This window comes from Heterocephalus glaber, unplaced genomic scaffold (assembly GCF_053883595.1).
Source record: "Heterocephalus glaber isolate CG9 unplaced genomic scaffold, H.glaber_assembly_v1.0 deba00000122, whole genome shotgun sequence".
In the NCBI taxonomy this organism is placed as follows: Eukaryota; Metazoa; Chordata; class Mammalia; order Rodentia; family Bathyergidae; genus Heterocephalus; species Heterocephalus glaber.
This window is the reverse complement of record NW_028258138.1, coordinates 6001775-6018855: the sequence shown is the minus strand read 5'-3', so window position 1 is coordinate 6018855 and position 17081 is coordinate 6001775. Positions and strand designations below refer to the sequence as shown.

General features: G+C 42.9%; 1 pseudogene; it reads left to right on the top strand.

Annotated features, from left to right (window-relative positions):
- The first annotated feature begins 8005 nt into the window (after nucleotides 1-8005).
- On the top strand, nucleotides 8006-16279 carry LOC101715058 (butyrophilin subfamily 1 member A1 pseudogene; annotated as a pseudogene).
- The last annotated feature ends 802 nt before the right edge of the window (nucleotides 16280-17081 follow it).

The following is a 17081-nucleotide window of genomic DNA, read 5'->3' as shown; positions in this document are numbered from 1 at the left end:
TATTACACCTTTTAGTCCTTATTTACACTTTGAGTTTCTCACACTGAGAAACTATTTGGTATTTACACATAGGTGTCCTATTTATTTCACTTAAGAGTATTGCCTTGATGTGCATTCATTTAGCTATAAATGTCTCTAATTTCTCATTCTTTATGGCTGAGTAGAACTCCATTTTATATTAAAGAAAAAACACATTTTCTTTATCCAGTCTCCACCATTTTTTCTATAAGGTGGAGGAAGCATTGCCCAATCTTTATCTGCTGTAACTACCTTAGGATCATAGGATTTTACTGGGGAAAAAATTCTAAATACTGCCTGAAACCTCCCTCACTTGCAAAGGAAGGAAGTGGTCTTCACAACTTTGTGGAGCTTCGCTTCTAAACATTTTAAAGCTTATTTTATAATGTTTAAGTTAGAAAATGTGCAAGAATAAAAAGATTTTATTTTTCCCAAATGTATAGCTTCTTAAAATCTTGCTTATAGTATACATCATCACCAAGTTTTTACTTTGTATAAATTCCAAAATACATCAGATGTATGCAGAATGTCAGTGCCTGTGCTCTGTCCATCCCAGAGGAGCTGCAATGTTATTTAGGGTCCTGATGCACAAGAACAAATAAATGATGAAGCATTAATGACTGAGACACAGCCAACCCATCCTCATCTGTCACAGTGCCATTCAGTTCATTTCAATCCAGTTACAGACAGAGCAGCGACTCCAGAACAAAAAGCAAGAATTGGACCCAATCAATCAGAATTAATTTTACCTAAATGATCTTATGAGATGCACCAATGTGACTCAAGTCACTGAAATTAGACACTGAAGCTGGCACCCTCCCTGCAGAGAATGCTAATGCTGAGATTCCTGTCCCCAGGGGCGCTCAGCCCCTCACCAGCCACTGCCCCTCTGGCAGCCCATGCCTTGAAGTCCCTTTTGGAAAATCAGCTTCTCCAGTGTCAGGAGCACTGTGATGCATACGCATGGATCCATTTGGAACTCTGTCTCCTGCTCAGTCATATTCACCAGATCTGGTGGGAGTTCCTCAGTGATGGCCATAGCATGTTTCTGTCAGTCCCTGATGCCTCTGGGAAATACGGGGATTCTTAACAAGTGGCTGCCTGTTTGCCAAGCAAACAATCTGGGGTAATTTCTCTGAAGAGAGAGCTCGTTGTTAAGCTAGGACCCCTCCAGCAGCATTCCTGGTAATCTGTCCCAGGTCACTGTGTCACTATTCCAGCCTCAAATGGACATGTGGGCTATTTCCACAGATCTCTATTGTTTCTGACATCGTGGCTATATTTTAGGTAGAAAATCATAGCTATTTCTTCAACAAGCAAAGAAAACCTCTCCATAATAGTCCTCCAGCAGGCAATTTTGGCCAGGTAAAAGAGGATCGGCCCACGTTTCTCTCCATGGGCTAAGTGGTGTGTTCCAGGGAGACTGAATCCACAAGGAACTCCTGGCAAGGACAGCTGCCCCTTCTACATCCAGCTCTGCTTAGAAAGTCGGGGTCCACTCTCCAGGTTAGAATTCTGAGGGGACCACTTGGAACAAGTTCCCAAATCCCTGTCCTCCCTGTCCCCATCTTTAAAGTGGGATGAGGTAAATAATGCCAACTTCCTGAAGCTGATTTGAGATTTAAATGGGCTTCTTATCAGGACAACACTCAACACAATGCCTGCATGTCTCAATCACTCTCTTCACTAAGACACAATGCCTCACAAGCCCAATTTAACGGAGGAAAGGTTTTTGGCTCACAGTCTGTAGAGGTTTCAGTCCATAGTCAGCTGACTCCGAGGCAGGGTGGCATGGCAGAGGGGCCTGGCAGAGGAGCAGAGAAAGAAGGGAGGAGCCCAGAAGGGAGATAAACCATTCAGGCCACACCCCCGTGACCCATCCCTTCTGAACAGACTGTACCTCCTAAAAGCAAGTCAGCTATACACCCCCATAATCCAAAAGCCCAGCCCATGAGTCCATGAGGCTCTTGGAGGACATCTAGATATAAACCACAACGTGGTATACGATGAACATTCAAGGGATATTAACCTTCTAATAATTACTAATAGCATACTAAAGTATTCTACAGCAGAACAATCCACGGATCTTGTCTTTTCTTTTTCTAGAATTGGGCCTGCATACTATATTTTGAACAAACAAATATTTGTGAGATGTTTTCCAAATATTGTGTCTGTAAAGCAAGATTTTTCTGCACATCCATTTTGGACAAGCATGAAGCTTTGGTTACTCTACACGCAGTTATTGAATTGTGGTTCACTCACACTAGGAAACATGAGTACTAACTGGACTGGAAGTCTAAGTCCCCAGGTTCTGGTCTTCATTCAAATTCTTAATCCTGTGCTCTCCTGCACAAAGCCGCTCAACTTATTAACGCTTTAGGAGCCCAAACAGTTTCACCACACCACATACTGTTAGAGATCCTTTCCAGAATAAAATTCCTGCTAAATAACTTTATAACCCACATCTCTGCCATGATTTCTCCACTATTTCCAATTCCTGGCACATAGAAGGCACAAAATAAACATTTGGAGACTAAATAAATGAAATCCGCCCAAAAAATGAAACCCACTGGGCTAGTTGTTATTTGATTCCTTAGATACTTGAACAGAAGTCAATAATTTAGCTTGCCTTGTGCTGCCCATACATTGGATGTGTAAAGCAATAATAACGGCTTCTTAAGCTTACAAAACATACAAGGAAATACATTTCAGCAATGATCATGAAGGTTGAAAATGAACTTTACTATTTTAGGGTCCTTACATTTTCTGAGAAAAGCTCAGAAGCACTAATTAATATTTGCTTTGAGTAAGTCAAAAATTGTGTTTATCTTCTCATTATAATCACTAAGTGAATAGCAAGGGAATATCCAACTCCTATAGTGAGTTGAATGGCTGCTTTTTAAAAGATATGTTTAAGGCCTCAGATTTAGCTCAGTGGCACCGTGCCTGCCTCAAAAGAGCAAGGTCCTGAGTTTGATCCCTGGTACCAAAAAAAAAAAAAATATATGCTCACCTCCTAATTGCTGGACAATATTTGGATAAAAGCTCTTTGCAAATTTAATTAAGGGTCTTGAGATAAAATAATACTGACTTATCGAGAAGGTCCTAAATCCAATAACAGGTGTCCTTACAAGAGACAGAAGACATGACACATACAGAGCCAGTAGAAGGCAGTGAGAAGACAAAGGAGGAGAACTGAGTGACACAGCCACAGGGAGAGCCAACCTGTCAGCAGCTGGAAGAGGCAGGTGAGGGTTTTTCCCTCTCTAGACCCTCAGGAAGGACCACACCCCAGCAGATAGTCTGGCTTCAAAATTTTGCCCTCCAGAACCGAAGGAGAATAAATTTCTGGTGTTTCAAGCTACCAAGTTTGTGATGACTAATAAAATTAATACAATTTCCAAATTCATAATGAAGAAAAGAATCTAAAAACTTTGAAAAGATAATCTGTCTTTATCACAGTGACTGAGGTGATAAGTTTCACATTACAAAACCAACAATAGATCTGTCTTCCAACTACCGAAAGAGCTTCCATCCAGCAATGAAGTTAAAAATACACGGCAAAACAGAAAAGTGGGCAAGAGATTTTAACAATGTATGCCCATGTAATGGGGATGCAAAGTAACACAGGGAGACACAAGACAAAACTATGATGTGAACCCTTCACTCAGGGAAAGGCAGAAATGAATAAAACGAACCATTCCAAGTGATGGGAGGACATGGAGCTATAGAAACACATGCACCACTGGCAGGAGTGTGAATTGGTACCAAGACTTTAGGAAAATGGTATTACTAATTAAAGGTAAATAGGAGCACCTGTAGTGAAGATATTCCACTCTTACGTACAGCCCAAATCCAAACATTTGTCCAGGCGCATCAGCAAACGGAATGTTTCCACAGCATTAATCTTAGACTACAAAACCATGAACAACCATATTTCCATGAACCGTAAGGGTGGTAAATAAATTGGAGTATATTACAGACAGTAATAGAGATACCCAAGTAGTAAATAGTAAGCAGCAGTCATAAAAACGTATGAGCTGTAGCTGTGACAACAAGGAATCTCAGGACCCTAATGAGTGAGAGAAACCAGATACAAAAGAACACACATTCTACATAATTTATTGACATATAAATGTCAGAGCTAAATTACCACGTCGCATCAAGGGATGCATACTTAAGAGGTAAAAGAATGAAGCACAGCAAGGAAGCTATTGTAGCAGTTGGGATGGAAGCACACTCTGGGAGAGAGGGAAGGGCAGAGGCTGGGAGGGTGGTGTACCAGCCATGGTGTGTCAGCAGGCTCTCTGTCACTGTCACAAACACCTGAGATAATCCACTTGTAAAGATATAAGGTTTATGTTGGCTCACAGATTCAGAGGTTTCAGTCTATGATCGATGGTTCCCAATGCTTTTCGGCCATAGTAAGACAGTACATCGTGACCCGAAGCATATGCAGGAGCAAAGCAACTCACTTCCTATTGGGAAACAAAAAAGAGAAGAATTACAGGGCTCCTCTTGTCTCCAGTGACCCAAAACCTCCCCCCTGGCTCTATCCTTGAAAAGTTCTCCCACCTCTCTATAGAGCCAAGATGGGACCAAGCTTTTAACACAGGGGTCCTTGGGGAACATTCCATATCCAAATTCTAGCAGTTGGTCTTGGTCACTGTATCATACATTATTACAAGACACATTTCTGTCCGTACACTTTTTTTTGGTAGTATGCTATATTTTGCAACAAAAGTAGTTTAAACACTGGAAAAATGACAATTACAGGAGAAGACCCATGTAAGCTGCAAAGAAGTGAGCGATTGAGTCTTACTTCGAGTGAATACTTTTCCCTTTTACTGTTAATGCAATTCTCTGAAATTAAAGGAAACACTAGGTGAAGGGAACTCTGTAGCATGGCCTGATACTGGGACCAAAGCTCTCTGATATTTTGGCAGAGTGGCCCTAACTCAGGAAGGAAGCCATGACCAAAAGGTTGCAAGAAAACTTGAGCTAATTTGTCTCTATGAAATGCCTCCCAAAGTTCATGTCTACAGGGTGTGAATCCAAGCTCTGCCCTCACTCAGTGGACCATCCATAGATGGAGATTCAAAGTAATGCTGGATCTTGCCCCATGATGTTTAAGATCATTCTAAGGTCAAAGCTTATTCTTGCTGGGATGGGAGTTTCCAATTGAGGAGTTGCAGCCACAGTCAGAAAAGGGCCTTCCATGTCCCCAAGAATGCATATGTTCCAAGGACACATGCCCTTTGAGTTTTCCATGGCTGACAGCTACCTCAGCATTTCCGACAGTATGCATGTGCAAGCTTTCAGAGATAAAAAAGAACCAGCTTGACAGAGATAAAAGATTGGAACAACAAATTATGTCTTGGATATCTTACACTCACTCAGGCTGCCATTCCTAGGAGGTGTTGGTGGAGCTGACTCCATAAAAAGTCTGAAAGGAATCTGCCAACAAGAAAATAAAGGGCCCTTTAACCCCATACCTGAAATTTGAACCATAAGCTCAAGAACTTTATTCTACATGAGCTTCAACTTGTATTGCCCAGGACTTTTCTGGATGTGGGCATGGGAGAGCTCTCATTTTCTTGGTGCCAGCTGTGAATCCCACAATTACACGTTCACCACTGTCTCTGCCTCTGCATCCATTTTCCTAACCTGAGCTCCCAGAAAAGTAGGCTGAGGAATGCATGTTCCAGAATCTTCCCTGAAAGGATTCAGTGTTTGCCGCTAGCAATGCTTTGAACGATGGTATCCCCCACCCACCCAATTCATGTTGAAACCTAAATCCACTGAAGAGGTAGGGCTTTTAGGATATATTTAGGTCAGGAGGGATCCTGTCTTCTGAGTGGGATTAATGCTTTTATAAGAGAGGCTTCACACTGCATCCCTTCCTCTCTTGCCTTCCATCTATTCTGTCATGTGGGATATAGAACAGAGGATATAGCAAGGAGCCATAGAGGATATAGCAAGGCACCATCTTGGAAATGGAAACCAGATCCTCCCCAAATGGGCAAGAGTTTTGATCCTGGATTTCTCAGTCTCCAGAACTGTAAGAAATAAATTTCTTTTGTTTATATTACCCAATATGTTGTATCTTATTATAGCAGCAAAAGCTAAGCCAACCACATCCCCCAAGATTCCCAAGAAGGCAACTTAAGTCTCCAAAAGGTATATGTGAAGAGAAGTCCTGGGCAGCTGTGACAGAGAGCTGTCTTCTCTTAGGTTCTCATGTTTTTTTGAAAAACAAAAAACAAAAAAACAGGATGATGTATCAGGGAGGGCAGATAGGAAACTAATATTTCTCCAGGACAGAAGTTGGGTAGCTGGAGGAGGTAGTCGGGAACAAGCTTCTTGCTATGTTTCTACCACTCCTCTTGAACTCTATACTATGTTTGAATAATAGGTTTTTAGAAAGGAAAGAAAATATTTCAAAGAAAAACTGGTATTGCTAATTTTTAAAAATTAAATAACTAAAAGAGTTGGCTGTTAATTGAGTAGAGATTCAGGGTTAAGTACTGACTCTTGTTAACCAACTTTAGCTAAAATTTTCACTCTTACAATCATGTTCTCAGTTGTCTTTGTCACTGTCCGCATTGATGGGACAAAATTCCTAACACTTACAATTTAAAGGAGGAGAGTTTTATTTGTACTCATGATTTTTAGAGATTTCAGTCCATAGTCAGCCAACTCCAAGCTAGAAATGGCGTGGTAGAAGGGTCTGAAGGTAGATAGCCGCTCACATTACGGTAGCCAGGCAGCAGAGCGTGAAGGGAGCAGTCAGTAGGAGAGAGGTATCCTTTCAGGCCACACCCCCGATGACCCGCCCCTAATCAGCTTGCATGTTCTAAAAGCCAGTCAGCTGTCGCACTCCCGTGATCCCAAAGCTCCGCCTCTGAACACGGGAAACCTTTGGGGGACACTCTAGGTCCAACCCACAGCACAGTTACCGAGCAGGTCCAAATTTACCAAGTGAAAAGAATAGGTCGCCACGCTTGACATGGAATTTGGCTCAATATCTTGGAAAAAGTGCTTGATTAATAAATGATTTTAATTAAATTTTTTCGATGTCTGAAACATACTGTGGGAGACTGCAACACTGATCATGCCCAAGGCAGGCTGTGCAGTTAACCCCACAATCCGCTTGTTTATAGAAGTGAGTCCAGCTGAAGCCTACGTGCCGTCAGAGTAACTCGCACCCAAATTCTGTTCCCACAACTAAAACCTTCTGACTAGAAGGACAGTGTTCTAATCACAACCATACACTTTGTCCATTCTGTTCCCAATTCGAGAATGTCTTGTCTTGCCCTTCACGAGGATTGCGTATGTAAATTCCTGTAAAAGCCGCATGACTGTGCGTCCTCACATGTACTTCTGGCCTTGGGCATAGCTCACCTTTACCCCAATTGATTAGTAATAGAAATCAGGGGCTTGGGCAGACCCGTGCCTTCGGTAATTAAAGAGCACTGGTCATCTGCTCCTGTCTCCCTTGGTTTTGTCTTTTAGTTTTTCCCTCAGGCCTGTGTCATACACTGAGCAGGAGACTGGAGCCTACCGTGGAGGTTTCTGGTAATGTTTCAGGGGTCCCCAGTAATTTTCCAAAGCAGCAATTTATTTTAAAAATCAAGACCACACAATGTTAGACAGTGGGAAAATGTCCAAGTAAGCCTGAGAATTCTTGAAAGTCTGAGGACCCTGTTCAAGAATTCAAGCCAGTATTTCAACCTCTTTTTTGTGGCAGCAAATGCTCTTCAGCCTACTCTGAACAATGGCAACAGGGAACATTAACATGCGCATAAATGGATCTCTGAGACTAATGCTTCTTCCTTTCTTTTCCTTTCTCTCTCTTCCGGTCTCATCCTCACTCATTCATCCTATAAATCCTTACAGAGCATTTTGCCAGTTTTATTGACTTTTCTAATCATAGTGTACATCCAAAGTGAGCAGTTTATTAAAAGTAATTTACAAAATGATCACCATGGGCAGCGACATGAAAGCTGGTATTTATTTAAAATTTCATACCCTCACTCCACTCTCTCTTGGGTTCAGCTTCTTCCCTTGCCCAGTGAAGAATAAATCCCTGGCATTGTTGTTTCCAAAAAAATCTAAGTTCCAATTCTTTTGGCTGATTTTTGTCATTTAAAGCAGAGCTCCAAGATTTTTCTGTTATTTTTGAAAGGGGAGGGGAGGATACGGGGATATTGGATAAACAATATCAAAATACAATTATATGGAAGGAAAAAGTTCCAGCCCTGTGCAGCATAATAAGGCAACTAAAACTTACAACAATGTATTAGATATCTTACAAAGAATGAGAAGTGCTCATGAGCTCCAAACAAAAAAATGGTAAATGTTTAAGGAGATGGAAATTCCACTCACCCCAATTTGTTCATTACACATCATATGCATGGACCAAATTATCACACTATGCACTACAAGTATGTATAATTATGTTTCTGTTAAAAATAATTTTTACAGTAAATGTAAATATTGGCTAAAATTCATTTAGCTCACTAGAGATAGTAGCTTAATAAATACTCAAGATTGTTTCTTATACTAAACATTAAACTCACCCTTCCACACTTCCATGTCTATATTAGTTACTATAATTAATTCCCAAAAGTACACAAATGCCTTTGTCTGACTGTTGAGTAACCATAATAATTCTACTTCATAAAATGCCCGTTCATATTATTTGATATATAAGACCAGTTTTGATGTATTATAAAAATGCGAAATTCTATACCCAGTGGTGTTTATATCTAGTACAACAGTTTGTTTCCGCAAAATGTTGCTATATTTGTGAACAGACTCTTCCCAGCACCTTTCTAGCCTGATCCCTGAAATATGCAGATGCCCCTCCATCCCAGCATCCTTCCTGGGAGGGCCTTTAATCCCACCTAATCCCACCTAATCCCACCAGCAGGCAGAGTAGAAAACTCAGAAATGGTGACCGCCAGGTGCACAGGCATAGCCAGGTGCTAGGTTAACACCTGGAAGGCAAGGGTCTCGTGTACCGATCCTCAAAAGCAAGAAAAATGATAACATGTGCTCAGAAATTCAACTGACATCTGTGTTTTCAATAGACGCAGGGATGAGAGGAGACACTTTTAAATAATAAACATGAGCAGCATGTAAATAATTTTAAAATAAAGGAACTAAAGGACAGCACGGGACATTTTTTGTCAAACAGAGTGATATTAGATTACATTTCCAGAGTCTTTTGCATTTCACTGGGGACTTAGAAGTCTAACTCTTACAACAGCTATATGGGGATAGGCCAGGTCTTCTTATCCACAATCATAGATGAAGAATGTGGAGTCTCAAATCTATGAGGTACCTTTCCCAAGGTGTGGGGGACTTGGCCAAGAGAATGGTTAAATGGTGGGGGAAAAGCATGCAGGCTCTGTGAGGAGTTAAACAAAAGCTCAGATTAGGAAAGCATGTTGTGTCTGATTATCATCCTTCCCCTTTCCCCAAGAAAATTTCCAAACCTTGAGAAAGTTCCTTGCCCGAACTGCTTTTCTTCCTTTTTCCTCTTACATTGATACTCAAAATAAAAACCCTGACAGTTCTAGGCTTTGGTGCTACTCCTGGGAGTTTCCTTAATGCTGGGTGTCTTTGGGGGAGGTGGCTCTTCTGGGCTCTCCATGATTGAATTAAATCTCCTCTCGACTAATCATTTTCATTCTCCACTCCACCACCAGTGGCACACTTTCACACCAACATCTTGTAGAAACCATTCATCCTGACAGGTTTTCTCTAGATGGGGTCCTGGGATAAGTCAGAAAGAGCTCTTTCTTTCCTACCCTTCCTTCCTATGGTTTTGTATTTTACCAATATCGAGAAATGTTAGAAAAGGGGGACTCACCAATAGAAGGGAGAAAGCCATCTGCAGGGGGTGGTAGGTAGCAGCCTATCTGCCTTGCAGACCGTAAACCACCTGAGAGATCAGCACAGAGATATTTAGACTTGTTAAAAGTGGGAGGAAGCCATGGATAGGAGACGAGTCAAAGACAGGCCAGGGCACACAGTGTAATGAAGAACTGGAGGAGGAAGCCATTAATAGCCCAGTGTCTTAGTCCATCTTGTCTTGCTGGAGCAGAATACCCAAGATAAGGTAATTGACAAACCACAGAGATTTATTTGGCTCATGCTTCTGGCAGCTGAAAAGGCTAAGAGACATCTGGCGAGGGCCTCTGTGCTGTGTCATACCATGGCAGAAAGCAGAACGGGCAAGGAAGAAAAGGAGAGAAACAGCAAAAAAGGGACGAATTCACTTTAGAACATATCAACCCACCTCGCCCTCACCCACATCAATGACACCAACCCCTTCAGGAGCCCAGAGCTGTGGGGTTTGATCCGCTTTCATTAGGCTCTGCCTCCCAACACTCGCATTGAGGATGGAGTTCCCAACACATGAACTTGACAGGACATATGGAGACCACAGCATTAGGGTAGGGAGTTGTTCGGAGCCAAAAGACATTGAATGCCACGCTTTTATTGGGTTAAGTGAAGATCTGTGAGTCCCATCACTGCCCGTACCAGCATATCCCAAATGCAGAAGTCATGTTTGGCTCATGTGATTATAGAGATTTCTACTGATGTCACTGTAGATGTTGGCACTAAACAGACATGTCACACACCAGCTTGAAGAAGCCCACTCTCCCAGGAGGATAGGTGGAGAAATGTCCTCCAGTGGCTTCCAGGGAGGTGAGGTCACCTTCAGCACTGGAGTGCAAGGCAACTCCCCTCCCTGGAGTGCACTTGTGGTGAGCCTCCCCAAAAGCCAAGCTTACCACAAGGAAACCAGGCTAAAGCAGACCTCTGTGTTTGCCTGTGGGAGAAGAGAAGCTGTCTGAACCTGAGGGTGTGGCCCCTCTGGCAGGCAAGGTGACAGTGACACCTTCCTGGACTCTTTTTTACTAGGCTATTCTTCCCATGTTCCTGTCTTGCCACTCATCCCCCCAGTGGTGTTTTCTATTCATTCTCTTTTTCCAGTGGGGGCGTTAATGGAGGACCCAGGGCCTCTGTTCAGCGCATACTCAGCAATTGCGTTTGGTTTATTGCCTTCTCCTTCCCTTGGAAGAAGGATGTTTTTAATTCCTCCTTCTTTGCCCTTATTAGATCCAATCTTCTAGCAGTTATTCTTAGCTACAATTTGCAGAATTGATCTGGAAGCAGCATAATCGATACACAGACACATGCACAGGCTTTTTCTCCCTCTTCTGCTGTCAGTCTCCTCTCTCAGTGTGTCCTGGGCTAACACTGGTGGTCAGCTTATGAGGCCAGTGGACAAGCAAAGTCCTGTGTGGCTTTAGAATAGACCTCGTCACCTAGAAAATCTCTTAAATGGCTCAATGGCCATGGGAAAGGGATCTGGGGAAGAAGGAAGAGAGAACCATGGAGGTGGGGTAAAAATGATTAAGAAGCCATCCACATGTGTACCAATTCCCCATGGGGACAGTAATTACTATGTATCGCAAACATACATTAGTAACAAAATTTTCAAAAGAAAGTATCCCCCAAAAGTCGCCATAACCAACTAGGTATCTTTTTCTCCTCCATTTTAGGATAAAAAAGAAAATGACAAAACAAGGCGAGTGCTGTATTTTAAGTAAAAGTGAGTTCAGGGCCAAGGATTTAGCTCAGTGGTTTCACCACCTGCTGCGCAAGTCCAAGGACCTGAGTTCGATCCCTGGTACCAAAAAAAAGTGAGTTTGATGTCATCACTGTCTTAGATATGATCTCCACAGTGTGGTACATATACAGAATGATCCAGGGAAGTAGGCAATATTTGTATTTATATAAGAAATGTGTTCCTATGCTATAAAGAAGAAAAGAATTCTAGTTTACTATATTTAATACATACATATTGAAACTGGCAGAGATTTTCAATGCTCACTGCTTTGGTTTGAAGGCCCCCTCCAAAGTTCATGTAGAAATTACCATTGTAATAGTATTGACAGGTGGGGCCTTAGGGAGGGGATTTGCCCAAGAAGGCTCTATCCTCATGAATGATCTAATGCTGTTATTATAAGAATGGGTTCCTGATGAAACCAATGAGCTTCTGATTTTATGAGTCTGTACCTGCTTTTTTGCCTTTTACTCACCTTATGATGGGTGTGAAAGCCCTCTCTGGGCAGTGCCATGCTCTTGGGCTCAATTTTCACAATTATGAACTACATAAACTATTATTTATAAATCATCCCATCTGTAGTATTCTGGGACAGCAGGGGCAAAAAGACTGAGACTCTCACCAAACACTCAAGAGCTCCTCTATATTTCCCAGGCTTCCTTGCAGTTCTGATCAAGTCATGTGACTAGGATCTGGCCAATGGGATTGGCCTTGGGAGGCCTGACTACAACCCTTTCTCCACTACTGCACTAGGCCAGCATGCAAGGACACCACACAGTGAAGGACTGCCCAAGCCAAGAGTCTTCCTAAGAGTGAGAAATAAAATTGCACCATGTTAAGAAGCTGAGTCCTGGAGATGGATTGTTGCCACACAGCCTTCCCTACCCTAGCCTCTAGGTAACCATTATATCCTCTTGTGTTCTGTGCAGGGTGGAAGTGCCTGTCCAGAGGCCTGTTTTATGAGGACAAATCAATATCTGGGCATTCTGTCATTGCTGCATTTCCACATAGTCCAACATTCTGCAGTTGTACATAATCTGTTAGATGAATTGGGATCTGAAATTATCTCATTTAAATCAACCAGTTTTCACAAAATGAAAGCATCTTTAAAAGCAATCCTCAAAAAAAAAAAATCTTCAAAATACTAATGATATTCTTCACAGAAACAAACCAAAAAAAATGCTAAAACTCATATGTAACTCCAAAGACCCAGAATAGCTAAAGCAATCCTGAGGGGAAAAAATCTGGAAGTATCACAATACTTCACTTCAAAACATACTGCAAAGCTATAGTAACCAAAACAGTGAAGTACCAGCATAAAACCACACACAAAAGCCAGTTTAACAAAATAGAGAACCTAGAAGTTAATCCCACATACATACAGCCAACTGATTGTTGACCAAGGCTCCAAAAACTTACAGTGGAGAAAGGACAGTCTCTTTAGTAAATGGGGTTGGGAAAATTGGATGTGCACATTCAGAAGAATAAAGCTAGATTCCTCTTTCTCATCTTACACAAAAGTCACCCAAAAAGTAGTCGAAGACCTGTACATAAAAACTATGAAATTGCCACAAGAAAACATGGAAACACTTAAGACATTGGTGAAGACAACAATTTTTTGGATAGAACCCCAAAGGCACAGGCAACAAAAAATAGGCAAATGAAATTATATCCCATTAACTAAGGAGATTTTGTACAGCAAAGGAAATGTTCAACAAAGTGAAGAAACAATCTACAGAATGGGAGTAAATATTTGCTAGCTATTCATTTGTTAAGGGATTAATATACAGAATATGTTAGGAACTCAGAAACTAAACACAAGCACCCCCCCAAATAATCCTATTTAAAATGGACTAATATAAATCGATACTTCTCAAAAGAAGACATACAAATGGCTCATAAATATATAAAAATGTATAATAGTTCTAATCATCATGGGGATGCAAATCAAAACCACCATGAAACATCATCTCATCCATGTTAGAATGTCTGGCTTCAAAAAGAAAAAATTGCAAATTCTGGAGAGGATGCAGCAAAAAGAGAATTCTTATCCACTGTTGGTAAGGAATGTAAATTAGTACAGTCATCACAAAAATACTATAGCAATTTCTTTAAAAACTGTAGAGTAGAACTCCCATATGACCCACCAATCTACACCTAGGTGTCTATTCAAAGGAGATGAAGTCATTATCCCAAAGAGATACCTACACTCCCATTATCACTGCACAATTCACAACAGCTAAGATATGAAATCAACAAAGAGATGAATGGGTGAGAAAAAATGTGTCACATAAACACAACAGCACATTATTCAGCCATCAAAAGAACAAAATTCTGCCGTGTGCAGCAACATGGATGGAAGTGGGAGACATTATGCTAAGTGAAATACGCCAGGCACAGAAAGAAAAAATACCGCATGTTCTCGCTCATTTGTGGAAACTAAAACGTCGATCTCATAGAAGGGAGTGGAACAGTGGTCACTAGAGATAGGGAAGACAAGTGGGCAGAGAGATGTTAGGAAATTAAGTCAGAGGCTTTCAAGTACAGTAAGAGAGGAGGAATATGCACAGTAGGCTAGCTACTGGTTACGACCATCTATATTTCAAAATAACTAGAAGAGGGCTAGGGATTTAGCTCAATGGCACTGTGCCTGCCTTGCAAGCACAAGGTCCTGAGTTCAATCCCTGGTACCAGAAAAAAATAAAAACACTAGAATAGTACAAAATCCCAATACATAAAAATGATGAATAGTTGAGAAGATGGAAGTACTTGTAACCACTGTACACTGTAGATGTGTAACAAATTATTATAATGTACCCTACAAAGATGTACAAGTGGCACAGCTTCAGACCCCGGATTATTTGTGGGTTCCCGGCTTTCCAGTCCTACCTGGATGGCGGGCTGCCTGGTTACCAGTGTTGCTTTGCTTAATTAAGCTGCTAGATTTAACTTATTAACATACTTTTACCATGAGGAGCTGTCGCTTGCCTCAGTTCTGTGGGCTGTGACTTTCAGATGGAGTCCCAAGGATTCCCTTTGAAGTCCTTGGACCTCTGGAGTTCATCCTGGACTTAGTGGGTGAAGACTAAGCTGCCCTGTTATCTTTGACCAAATATGAGTGCTGAGCACATGGAACTCCAGTGGTTCCAGAACGCATCCCCTCCAGCTGTCGGTGTACCAAGATGGGCAAGAGCAGAAGGGAGAGCAGATGCCCGAGCACCAGGGGAGGGTGACACTGGTCACAGACATCACTGCAGGGCATGCAATGCTAAGGATACATGACATCGGGGCCTTTGATGAAGGAACGTACAGGTGCTCCTTCAGAGACAACCAGGTCTGTCCGAGGAGAGGCCTTCCTGCAGCTCAGAGTGGTTGCCCTGGGCTCTGACCCTCACATCAGTATGGAAGTTCAGGAAAGTGGAGAGATCCGACTGGAGTGCACCTCTGTGGGGTGGTGCTCAGAGCCCCAGGTGCAGTGGAGAACTCCCACAGGGGAGAAGTTTCTGTCCACGCTTGAGTCCAGGAGTCCAGACCAAGATGGCCTTTTCACCGTGGGAGCTTCAGTGATCATCAGAGACACCTCCCTGGAGAATGTGTCCTGCTGCATCCTCAACCTGCTCCTTGCCAGCAGGAGGAAGCAGGGATTTCCATAGCAGCGCCCTCTTCGCCATTTTGGAGTTTCTCAATGGTTGCTGTATTCATGGGATGTATTGGACTATTTATCACTTGGCAACTACACAGAAAATGTATAAAGAAAGAAAGAAAGGATGAAATTAGTCCCATAGAATCTTCAAAATTGAAAGAGAGGACGAACACATGAAATGTGCAGAGGTTGAAGAGAATGAGGGTTTTCTTGCAGAGCTGGAAGCATGAGAACCAGTAGCATCACATCACCAGTTCCCACTCCCTGAGGACACAGCCGGGGGATGGGAAGTGGGATAGGAGCTCCCCAGCAAGTGTGCTGTGTGAGCAGAATGGGAAGAAGAAATGCGCTCACCTCATAACACCTGGGTCTGTGTTCAGGAAGCAGGTTCGGGGTTCTCCGTGTTGCCTTCACTCGCCCCTCGAATGGAAATTGGCTCGATCATGCGCAGTTCCTGTGACCCCGGATGAAGACACAGCTCACCCTCACCTCCTTCTGTCTGAGGATTTAAACGCTGTGCGACTAGAAGATTCTCATCATGGCTGACCGAAAAATTCGGAGAGATTTGACTCCTGGCCCTGCGTGTTAGGCAAGAAGCCCTTCACCTCAGGAAGACGCTACTGGGAGGTGGAGGTGGGAGGCAGGCCTGACGGGTTGAGGTATGCAGCGAGGACGTGATAAAGAAAGGGTTCATCCTCATGTCTCCCAAGAATGGCCTCTGGGTCGTGGAGTTGTCTGGGAAGGAGTACTGGGCCCTCGCCCCACTCTGTGTCCTTCTTTCATTGCCAGAAGCCCCTCATCAGGTTGGGATTTTCCTGGACTGTGAATCAGGAACTGTCTGCTTCTACAAAGTGAACGACGGATCCCATATCTACTCATCCCCCAAGGCGTCTTTCTCTGGCCCTCTTTGTCCTATATTCTGCTTGTGGCCTGTGATAAGAAGCCCCGAGCATCCGTCCGGTTCCACCTGATGGGCCTGTGGAGGTCCCAGTCATGACTGATGCCCAGACCGATCAGAGACTGTTGCCCCCTACGGGACGAGATTCTGCCTGTGGAGTCGAAGGTAGTCAGTAGCCTCTCTCAACAAGTGACGGTGCATTCCAGCTGCAGGGTCCTTTCACCTCCCCCTCCAGTATTCTCTCCTCAGGCTGCAGTGTCACTGTCACCCATAACCTCAGTTCCTTCTTTTGGGCATGGAGCAGTCTTAAGACAATTGTAACTGGATTTGCAGATTACAGGCGCTTCTTAATGTGTTTTAGATCAGACAGGTTTTAGGAGCTTTACCTTAAAATCCAAAGGCATACAAATGACTAATGAGTCAGGAAGAGTGTGGCAGGAAATGTGGTGTACAGACTAGAGATGATATGAACGGTGTATTTTGCACGATGTATGTAAAGAAGAGTAAAGCACGGGGCTGTAGCTTTCTATGTGGCAGTGTTGGAGAGATTCTGGGTCGAGCCCCCGAGGAATGTGCCCAGTTTATATCCAGCTCCAATCACTGCCTCCTCCTCCTCCTCCTCCCCATCTTTTTCCCAGGTTCTGATCAGGCCTCACTTCCTTAGCTCAGAGAAGTCATCTTCTCTTCCTTATGCATTTATTAACTCTCTGCTTGGGAGACATTTGCAGGATTGTGAATGTTTTCTCCACTTGGAGGCTTAGCTGTCTGCTCCCTAGACCCAAGAGCCCTCACCCTCACCTGGTCTCCATGCTCCGCCCCCACATGCCAGTCCCCAAACTTCTCCACACCTACAGCAGCCACCCTTTGCACAGGCA